The sequence below is a fragment of the Fundulus heteroclitus genome, unplaced genomic scaffold, assembly GCF_011125445.2.
Source record: "Fundulus heteroclitus isolate FHET01 unplaced genomic scaffold, MU-UCD_Fhet_4.1 scaffold_794, whole genome shotgun sequence".
In the NCBI taxonomy this organism is placed as follows: domain Eukaryota; kingdom Metazoa; phylum Chordata; class Actinopteri; order Cyprinodontiformes; family Fundulidae; genus Fundulus; species Fundulus heteroclitus.
Window position 1 is genome coordinate 40,796 of NW_023397246.1, and position 10,305 is coordinate 51,100.

General features: G+C 39.2%; 2 long non-coding RNA genes across 3 annotated transcripts; both read left to right on the forward strand.

Annotated features, from left to right (window-relative positions):
• The first annotated feature begins 259 nt into the window (after positions 1 to 259).
• LOC118562018 lies at positions 260 to 3,114 on the forward strand. 2 transcript variants are annotated; one of them, XR_004930442.1, is made up of 5 exons: positions 260 to 588; positions 707 to 815; positions 2,006 to 2,061; positions 2,158 to 2,241; positions 3,066 to 3,114. It is a non-coding gene; the product is annotated as an uncharacterized LOC118562018 (long non-coding RNA). The 2 variants fall into 2 exon arrangements; XR_004930441.1 differs by having other exon boundaries at positions 260 to 815.
• A 238-nt stretch (positions 3,115 to 3,352) lies between these two features.
• Positions 3,353 to 5,758, forward strand: LOC118562019. Its single transcript, XR_004930443.1, has 3 exons — positions 3,353 to 3,437; positions 3,534 to 3,629; positions 5,723 to 5,758. It is a non-coding gene; the product is annotated as an uncharacterized LOC118562019 (long non-coding RNA).
• Positions 5,759 to 10,305: the final 4,547 nt, after the last annotated feature.

Here is a 10,305-nt window from a genome sequence, read left to right on the forward strand (position 1 = left end):
GTGCCGAAGGACCATTCCTGAATTAAAAGACAACTCTTTACGTCCAAACACAGGGGAAATGTGCTGGTGTTTTCATTCCAATCCATACATCCATCCCAAAGAAGAAACATTTACAAGACTAAAGCTTTTAGAAACCAATCCAGACAAGCAGATTCACTAACAGTTAGTAATAATGGGTTTGGAATTTCTGTTTTTCTAGGTTTTTTTTAGGATTTGAAATTTTAGAGATATTCGATTAAAAAATTGAAATATTATGTACTACAAATATATTAGATATTAACTTACAACTCCTCATAATTGGAGCCCTCTGTTTCAGGTTCCCAGTCATGGTCATCCACATCACATTTCTAAAAACCAATCCTTGTCCAGGCAAGTTGTCAGGATTGTGGGTATATATTCAGGGCAGAAGACGAATTTCTTCTTTTAAGGCTTGTGAAACAGTTGCGACAAAAGTCACAATTGAGAGTTTTTTCTCCTTTTGCAGCCATTTTAATCTTATTACGTATACATCTTGCCTTCCAATAGGTAGGCAAATTTACCTAGGTTACTTTTGAAACTTTTTATCTACATCTTTCAAACCACAACAAGGTAAGGTTCACATTTTAACTTCTAATGAATGTTTTTATCATATATACATCACTTTGTTTTCTTTTACAAACTCTCCCTAGTTAACCACTTGCCATGTGATTGTTCCTAAATATTTCAGAGAAAAATGAGACATAAAAGGGTTTGTCCAGAAACAGAAGCTTTGCATTTCACTTCTTCTGGGAGGGATAAAGACACATTTTACAAAAGATTCATCAACAAGGAGAAAGGTATGTTTGTTAAATTAGTATATCAGACTCTCTGGAGTTTTCTGTGTTATACAGGTATAACATTTCAATTCAGCCCTTGTACACCATCTTAGTATTACAGTATGTAATATATTGCCATGTAAGGTTTTGCCCAAATGTTCTAAAGACATAGTTTGTCATGGTAGTACAGGTCTGTGTATATGTAGAAAGATAAAATCCTCTGACATTTTGGATAACACTGTGGAAAAATGTAAGTTAATGCTTTATAGGATTTCCAGTATTTGTGTACCTTCATTTGTGAGTAAAATTACAAGGATTAGGTCCTCTGGATGGGTTCTTCTTTGTTGAAACTTTGTTGAAATCAAAGCCACTGCTTACAAGGCTGGGTTTATCAATAGCCCCACAGACTTAAGAAGTGTCTTGGAAAAGAGATGAAACATTTCAATAAAGACAAATGCATCCAGAGGACCTATTTAATTCATTTTCACCTGAATTTTTTAGGAGTGTCAGGAAACATAATTTTGCAATTTGTTAATTATATACATTAGACCATAAAAGGTTTTTTTTCCATCCAGGGGTTTTTATCTCTAGTTGTAAATTTTTGTTTTACAGAAACTTACAATGGTATACTTCTATTGTGCCAATACTTATTTTCTGTTTCGAGCTGAAAGCATGCTGGAATGGGAAGGGGGAAGGGTGAGGTGCAAACATGTTTGCAGGCCTGTTGTTCTGATGCAAATGTGATTAATGGCTGTGCTGCTACAGAACTGTGACCACCCCCTTAAACACAGAGATGTGGTATATATATTCTAAGTAGAAACCTGTAATGAACTAAAAAAATATTTTAAAATGCTAGATATTAAAAATGTCTTTAAACACAACATGTCAGGAATCCTGAATCAAGAAAACTTTGTTGTCACAATGTGTTACCATGGTGAAATTACTTAGGATGTAAATAAAAAATAAACACATTTTAAAGTAACGTCACATAATATATAGCAGACTTGATATTTACAGGGTATTTTTTCACAGAAAATACAACTGATAATTACACAAAGCAGTCAGGGGCCTAAATGGTAATTGGTAAATAGTATTTACTTTGATTTCTACCAATGTTTTTACAGGACCAACTCCATTAATCGCATAGCAGTCCACAACTACCAGAAAAGATCTCACAGACATCTCACAGAGTGTTATCTGTGTTTACCCAGAAATGACTGACACTCACCTGAGTCACATTCCAGAGGAATTATGCATTGGTGAAATGGTAAGGATGCATTCATGCATGGTTTTATATAAAATGTTTTGCTGTGCTTTTCTTGTTTGCTGCAATACTATGGATAATGTGTGTTTTTCATTCCAGATCCAGTCAGAGCAGAAAAATGTTCCAGGAGAACAAACAGAACAACACCATGAAGTAAAAAACCAAGGACAAGATACACATACAGTAAGTTTTTTCAAGTCCCAAGTAGTGGTGTGTACAATTACGTCTATTTACTGTATGACAATACTTATCATTGGCAGAGATTTGACTGTAATGTATAAATTGCTCATGTTTATTGAATATGACTCTTAGGGACCAAAGTTCACTCATATTTTGTGCTTTCTAAATTTAAATATGTAGTTGCAGTTTTTCCACATTGTGAACCAAAATATGTGAGAATTTTATCTTTATGTGTTTATAGATAGGAATTTGTGTCTGTATAAGGGATTTTTGTATAATCTTGTATAAAATCTGGGCTGCACAGTGGTGCTGAGATTAGCACTGTTGCCTTGCAGCAAGAAGGTTCTGGGTTCAAATCCAACCCTGGGTCTTTCTGCATGGAGTTTGCATGTTCTCCCTGTGCATGTGTGCATCTTCTTCCTTACTGACTGCACTATTTGAGCAGAACGTATCATGGTAACCACTGATGCACTTCTGTTTTGGCTAAAGTGTACCTACTCAATAAGGGCATTTGGATAGACCCACAGCAGAATTTAACTCATATCTGTAATTAGAGAACACAAAAAATTGTAAATTGTGTGAAAAAAATTGGAACTTATCAAATTGTTTGTAGCTTGTCAAATTACTTTTTAAATACAAATCTTTATGGATGCATAACAATAAAATTATCAGATACTTTGGATTACCATGTAAATTATTAGGACCTATTTTCCACCTATTAATAACACCTATTTAACAGTCAGTCAGTGATACATGGAGAGATATTGCAAGAACCTGTTAAATACCACCCTCCCTAATATTTATGAATTCTTCCAATGTTTTCACAGGACATACTCTGTTCATCACATACCAGTACACAAACAACAGATGAGATGGGATAACTTAGAGAGTATACTCAGTATTCACCAAGAAATGACTGGCACTAACCTGAGGGATGAGTATTTATAAACATGTTGCAGCTCAAGAGGAGTATTGCGACTCAGATGCAGATGTCCAGTCTGTGCAGAGTACTACCACATGTCAAGAAGGCAAGATCTTAGGTTGCATGCAGTGTATAACACTAACAATGTAAATTACTTTATTCAACTATAAAAATTGCTGTCTGTGTTATTTCAGCACGACCAAATTCTGAAGAAAATGCATCCAATTCAACAAAAAAATTGTTGGCAAGAAATCATCACTGCCATCAGTTGACATGAGTATGATATCACTCTAAAAATTTCATTGCATGTAGTGAGGAATGTTAGAAAATAAATCACTTTCAACCACAACATTTTTCCCCTCTGTTTTTTAAGGACACTTGGAGGAAGCACATTCTGAAGAAAAGGCATCTACTTTAACAAAGAAAATTTGTGGCACAAAGAAACCCTCATTGCCATCAGTTCAAAACGGTATGTTATATGTCTAATATTTTCCACTGCATGTAATAATATATTCAAAAAAATTGTCAAGATTTGATACTTTCATGATCCTTTATCAATAATCTTATTATGTAGAAATTTCCAAACTTTTTACATTAATGTTGCATAACTCCCTCAACCATGCCTCCCTCCGTTCCACCCTCCGCACGCTCACCCAGTACGTCAAGTGTACAAGAAGGGACAATAAAACCATGGACCTTTTTTATACCAATGTTAAAAACACCTACACCTCCGCCCCCCTCTCCCAACTGGGACGCTTGGATCACAACCTCATCTACCTGATGAGTTGAACACATTCTTCACCCGGTTTGACTCCCCCCACACTGGCCCCCTTCCTGCCATCAACTCCCCACACGTCTCCAACCACCAGCCCTCCAGAGATCTACCCACCCCCCCACCGCCATTCTTATCAACGACCGACCCATCCACACCTTCGGCCCTGCCTGCCTTCCCCCTCACAATCGCGCCAATGCAGGTGAGAGGTCAGCTGACGAGGCTGAAACAGAGGAAAGCCTCTGGACCGGACGGCATCCCCCCCCCCCAGGCCTGCTGAAGACCGGTCGGTAATCAGGGACTTTGTGGACTGGTGTGAGAAGAACCATCTGTGTCTAAACACCAGCAAACCAAGGAGATGGTAATCGACTTCAGGAGAAGACCCCCACCTCACTCACTCAGGGGCAGGACATAGAAACTGTGGAGAGTTTCAAATACCTGGGTGTTCACGTCAACAATAAACTGGGCTGGACTCATAACAACGACGCTCTATACAAGAAGGGCCAGAGCCGCCTCTACCTCCTGAGGAGGCTGAGGTCCTTAGGTGTGAGCAGGCCCCTGCTAAAAACTTTCTATGACTCTGTGGTGGCCTCAGCTCTTCTCTACACTGTCGTCTGCTGGGCTCCTGGCAGCACAGAGCGGGACAGAATGAGGCTGAATAAGCTGGTGAGGAAGGCCACTTCTGTCCTGGGCTGCGCTCTGGACTCTGTGGAGGAAGTCGCTGAGAGGAGGGTGTTGTCCAACCTCACATCCATCATGGACAACACCTTCCACCCCCTGCACCAGACTGTAGAGGAGCTGAGCAGCTCCTTTAGTGACAAAAAAATTCTCCATTGTGAGATCAATAAAGCTTATCTTATCTTATCTTAACTGTTGGGTGATATAGGACCCCTTCTGCTTCTTTCACAGGCATTTTATTACAATTTGGATTTTTATTTTATTCCAAATGGACTGTTTCTGCTGCATCATAACAAAAGAAAACCTATCCAGTTTTGTTTGGTGAGGATTAAAATTTGGCACCTTTCCCTGCTGTTGATGTACTTGAAGCACTCACATTTTTGGAAAATAGAAATCTAAGGGACGTCATTTAATAGAGTCTTTGTATTTAATGTCAGCTGACTTGGTAGCCGAGCCCCTAGAAATAATTTTTAGTGTGGATAAACAGGAAGTTTTTACCGTAATTTGTATGTCTGTGTTGGACTATGGAGATCTTTTGTAGATCTCAATGTCTTAGGATGCTAGACTCCCTTTATCTCTCTTCTCTAAGGTTCAACACAAACTCAAAATGCCAATACCCCTTTGTGATTTATATTCAGCGTGAAGATGGCCTGATTTGTCTGGTGGTAGTAATTCCCACTGGATAACATTCATTTACAAAGCATTTCTTGTACTTCTGCCATCCTATATCTGTACTCCAATTGCACTGAGAAATTCCGACTAGTATAATTTTCATTCACAGTTTGCTGCTTTTTTCTGTCCCTTGCCCGGACTGAGTTGGGCAAGAAGACTCTTGATCATTCAGCACACTCCTAATAGAACTTCCTTCATTAAAATTAACTGAACCTTTCTTAGTTCAAAGCAACAAGGTTTTGAGGCTAATTTAAATAAAATGTACCTGTTTTTATAGTTTGTCGTTTTCTTTCAACAATATAACTTTTTCTGTATATAATTATTGATGCCTCTTGGCCAGGACTATTGAAAAATGTTGTCTCAATGGAACCATATCCTGGTTAAATAAAAATAAAATCACTTCAATCAATTATAAATATTGCCCATATTTGTTATTCCAGTACACTCAGAGGAAGAACCTCCTGAAGAAGGGGCAGCTATTTCTAAAAACAAATGGGTGGCATTAATAAATCCTCATTGCAATCAATTAAAAAAGGTATGTTAAATCGTTGACTAAAGAAAAATGTACATATGTAATCTCTTTACATTTGTTGACATAATATATCACTTTCATTTATCCATACCTTTAGTAACTTTAATGATTTTTTTTACAGGAAATCCAGAAGGCCCTGGTCAATGACTGAGGGAGACATTGTTGAAAGCCATTTCAAAGACTTCCTGAAAGAAATGAAGATGCCTGGAAAAGTGCACTGTCAGAGATGCATAGATGAAAATCAGATTCTAAGGGATAATGACAGAGACTGGAAAGCTGTAAAATACTGTATGTACAACAAGATAACAGCAAGAGAAAACAGGCTCCAAAAGTACTGAGAATTATACTGGACATTTTGAGCATCAATGCTAGGAACCCAAAAACCTACATGTATACCAAAGTACACAGATACAATTAAAAAATTTTTTGACATCAAGTCCTTGTGAAAACTTGTCATTTTAGTACTTAAGGACTAAACATGTTTAAAGCTTGTAAAGACAGATGCCAAATACTTGTAATAATAAAAAAGTAACAAATTATCTTACTTTTCATTTACTAAAACTCAGCCTTTATATTGTGTAAAAAATGCCTTTTCGCAAATAAAGTATAGTGTTTTATAGGGGTAGGTTAGCTTCTTTTATGTTCACACAATTGGTAGAGTCCAGTATCACCCCATGCTATCTAAAAGGGAACTTGTGTCATTGTGGTACCAGCAAACAGCGGACTTCTATTATTCCACACAGGACAAGGTGATCTCTGTTTTTGGAATTGGAATCAATATCTAAAATGTGCATTTCTAAATGCAGGTTTAAAGCTGTGGCCAAAGTCAGATTGTGCCATTATTCTTGAATAATTATTTAATACAAAAGGTATTTACTGAATATTTTATCTCTGATTCTATCCTCATCGTGTTCTATTTCTTGTTGTTGACATTTTAGAATCAAAATCAATTTTACTTTTCTGATTTTGAATGCTTTATTTTAATACAAAGTTTAGCTAAAACACAAGAAAAGAAAAAAAAGATCAAACTATGTTTCAAGAGACTTCCTTCTTAAGTAATTTGCATAATTGACCCTCTACAGTCTACAAGACTCCTTTGGGCACAACCCATTCATATTATAATGGTGTGGTGTGTGTAAACGACATGTTGTGAATAAGTTGTTAACTAATGCTTTATCCAGCAGAGGCACTGCTGATTATAGTCATTAACACTCACACACTTTCAGGTCCACTCTTTGCAAAAATTAAAAAAATGTCCGAAAGGGATTTAGAGATGGATTTGGACCTGATTTAAAGCATGTCAAACAGGGGACCTGAAAAATGTCCCCCTGTTTGCTTTTGTAGTCCCCTCTTGTGACTGTGTAACCACGCCAAGGTCCACTGTTGTATAGGTGCGTAAGAACACACACACACACACACACACACACACACACACACACACACACACCACACAACACACACACACACACACCCACACAACACACACACACACACCCCAGAGTGCCCCTCCTCTCCCAGGCATCCGCCCAAATCAGAGATCAAAGGCTGGATTTGTAAGCTAATGGCTGCTGTGCTGCAGCCAGGGACAAGGAATGAAAGGAAAAAGAGAAAAAAGGGGGGGAAATGAGGGAAGAACAGACAGCGACCGTAGAGGCAGAGTGACGTGGAAGTGCAGGCAAAAAGTGGAAAGAGAAAAAAAAATAATAATCTGTGTCTTTTAACATACAAAAAGCGTTAACACCATGTCGCGTGTGGACGTGTGCTGTAAATGCCACGACTATTTAGAAATAAAGGCAAAGCAGAATATAGTGGGAGGGGGTATCTCCAAAACACCTAGACAAAATGCCACACTGAGGCATTCACACTTTAACTTTTGCTTGGTACATTTTTACTTTTAGGCAGAGTGATGAGAAACACGTCCACAGATGGTGACTATCTTCTCGCTCGTCACTGTGTGGGATTGCGGATTGATGGTGTTGAAACAGACCTTTCTCTTTGTCTCACACATGGCGCAAGTGCTGCTGCTATTCCCCACGGTGCACTGAGGGGCCATTGAGACAAATGGCACGGGTACAAAAAAACAGGAGTGATAAAAAAAAAAGAAAGAAAGGGAGGAAAGCAGAAGAAAAAAACGTGTCTTCGCCTTTCTAAAGAGCGAAATCACAAGCATTCAGTCTGCCAGTTCGTATTGTCCCAACATTTATAGTGCTTTAAGCTTGTCAGTAGTGCTCTGTCACTCCCACTCATTACATTGAAATCCTTGCTGTCACGAAGGAAAAGAAAAGAAAAAAAAAACAAAGCCCTGTTTTTCTTTATCGTGTGCAGTGGTTTGGCGATCACAGGAACATATTAGGGAACGGTGTTTCAAAGCTAGATTTAAAACTCCACAAATCGTTCACAGTATCTCGTGTATATCTCCTCACAGGTCTTTGTGTTTTATTGTTTCTGGTTGCTCAATTAGAAGCCATTTTGGTTCGTAGCTTCCTCCTGGCAGAGATGTGAGGGGTGGGGGGGGGAGCAACTCTTGCATACATTAGCAATGGAACCAGGCCAAAGTGCTAGATTTCTCCTGATGACACCAACACTGTGACTTCATTATCATAATAATAAACAAGCAAAATGAGCAAAAATAAGAATGTCTGAACAGGGAAAACATGTCAGTTGCTGGTTAACGCCTGTTCCATAATGTCAATATCTTATTCTATGTGTTAATGAAGCTGGTTGTTTGATTTTGACAGCAAACCATTTGGCTTAAATTGTTTTATGCCATTAAGCTTTTTTTATCAGTTCCCTGGGATGAAGATAGCCTTTTAGGCACTGTCACGCCCCACCCTCTTCCTTCTCACCAATCCTTGGGACTCCATCGTTCATCATGATAGGGGTGCTGGGGGCCCCTGCACATACCCCGAGTGAGAGAGAGAGAGAGAGAGGAAGAGGATGATGCAGAGGGATGAGGGCCAAAGCCACATCTCTTTGTCAGATGACAAAAGGTTGCCAATGCAACAATAGCTATCAGTCACTGACGGAGCCTGTCGGATTATAGGGATCACTATGCAGCAGCGGTGGTATGTGTAGGTGTCGGTTTAAGGGGTGTGGACGTTTCAGGATTTTAGAGGTGTCTCAACAATTGGAGGGAGGGGGCGGATGTTGCAACAGAGCTAGTAATAGCTGCAAAGTGCTTTGGCCCTCTACACGCTCAACATGTGCTATCACTAGACGATCAGGGATATTTTACCTACATAATAAAGGTTTCTGAAAGGGGAAAAAAATCACTACAGGGGATGACACTGAGCCACTAAACACTGAGTGACAGTAATCTCTTTTTTTTGCAAAGGTGTTCAGGCCCCCTCAATCCAACCTTAGAAAATAGAAAGAGTATGGCACAGATGTAAACTTAACAAAATGCAGCTGCCTACCTAAACCAACTTGGAAGAATGGGCATGGAGGCCATTGATCATAAAGCAGTATTGGGACTCTGAAGGAACTTCAGTGATCCACAGCTTAGGGGGCAACCTGTTGACCGGGCACCCTTTACGTCTGTGCTCCAAAATTTGGCCTTTATGGATGGATGGGAAAGCAGGAAAGCAATTATTGAAAAAAGGTCCAACAAAGTCCCATTTTTATGGTCAAAACCTCCAATCTGAAAAATAGTACTTGTGTTTCAACATATTTCTAACAAACCTGATTGGAGATGTCTTATCAGATTATAAGGTAATATTTTCTTGCCAACAGAATATATGCAGACACACCGGTAGCCTTCATGTAAAGTAAAATCCTCCAATCAGAGAATCATTCAGGCTGGTGATGCTGTGCTTCGACCGTCTGGGAAATCCACTACAAGGTGTGTTTTCCACACACCTTGTAGTGGATCCAGGAAATGTGTGTAACTTTTTGACCTACTTGCAAAATGGGTGGAAAACTTACACAGCACCCTGGACACATCAGTAAAACATGGTGGTGGCAACAGAATCCTGTGGGGATACTTTTTTTCACCAGGGACAAGGAATCTTGTCAAAGTAAAAAAAAAAAAAAGGAAAACGAAAGGAAAGGAAAGACTTGGAAGAAAGGAAAATGGTTTTCCTTTCAGGGAAATCCTGAGAGGAAAGACTTGGAAGCCACTGGGGTAGTAGTTCCCCTTCTTTAAGGACATCAACCACGTGAAAGCCAACGGTAACTTTATAGAAACCGGAGAGATCCACAGCTCAGGGGGGAGAATCTGTCAACAGAACAACTGTTTGCATTCCATAAATATGGGGTATATGAATAGTGGGGGTTATCATTAAAAGAAAGGGATAAGATGTTGCATTTTTCACACAATCAATGTGGGGAGAACAAACATGTGGAAGGAGGTGCTCTGGTCAGATAAGAGCGAGACTGAAATTCTGACTTACATGAGGATGGAAATCTGGCACTGCACTTATCCTGAACACACAATCCCCTGAGTGAATCATAGTGGTGGTAGTAGCATCGTGCTGTGGGAATGGGACGGGG